Genomic DNA, 1,234 nt, shown 5'->3' with positions numbered 1-1,234 from the left:
ATGGGCGAGAGAATGCAATGATAGAAATGACAGAATCATTGATTTCTCACTGCACATGTCGTCACTGTTACGATCAATTAAAAGTACAAACTTTTTCTAACTTTCTCGCATATGAATGGGATGTCCGTGAATTTAATTTATTTTATAACAAACTTTGCCATCAATCAGCACCCTGATAGCCATTTTCCTATCATTTCAAAGCACAAAGCATTTGCCTTATGTCAAGTGAAAAATTTTCGCTGTTCGGTTTTATTAATTTTGCCTTGAAATTTTCTGCTTTCTACATTTAGATTAATTAGTAGACCATTCATTTTATTGTGCATACATCGTTTTCACTCTCAGTTTAGCTGCTAGGGTGGACGCTGAATTAACCCAATAATAGAAGTCCTCGCTAGTCTTGCGCATTTAACTAAGAAGCAACTTTTCCAAAGTTGGTACATTGCATAACCGTAAAGCCGATTCATTCATCTAAGTGGACACCTTACACATAAAAAGGGCACTCATGTTAATCGTGTGCCACCAAAAATACCATATTCTAACTACAGACTGTGCTGGGCAAAGAACACTTCACTAGAAACGGGTAGTTCAGAGATGAGAACAAGAGGAATGTGCCCAATATTTGGGTCTCAAATGGCTAATTACCTCTGCGGTTTTTTCAGTAAAAATCATTTTGACAGAGACAGAGCTACAAGTCTGTCAATTTTGTCATCTGATCATGAGCGCTTACCATTTGCCTGCATTAACAGTCGCAAAAACTGCACTAAACACTTTATTAGGGGGACAAGTTAAGCCGATATTAAAAGGGAATTTCAAGTAAGCCTCTTCTTTTAAGCCTCAGTGAGAATTTGGAGATTCCTGAGATTCATGATCAAAGTTGAGACGTTCATGCTTCCACATTCTTATTATGACTTCCACTGTGACATGTTGTGTTACTTATCGGCAGTATGGTGCGCAATGCCGTAGTCAAACGGCTGTTTTAGAATGGCGACCAAAACGACAAGACTAGAGATCATACACAAAGCAAAATAGTGATTCCTCAAAACAGAATCAGAGATTGAGGAGAATAAAGGATTGCATGCCCATTACAAAATTAAAAGTGAATTCTGAGGCCTTTATGCAGATGTATGAGAGCATCCAGTCAGAAAACCATCTTACAAAGGACATCCTTGGAGTATCTGCCCTCATATAACCCTCTTCCGCAATATCTGGAATCGTCTGTACAAAGGATTGGCTG

Source organism: Echinococcus granulosus (genome assembly GCF_000524195.1).
Source record: "Echinococcus granulosus chromosome Unknown EG_S00066, whole genome shotgun sequence".
Lineage (NCBI taxonomy): Eukaryota > Metazoa > Platyhelminthes > Cestoda > Cyclophyllidea > Taeniidae > Echinococcus > Echinococcus granulosus.
This window is presented reverse-complemented; position numbering follows the sequence as displayed.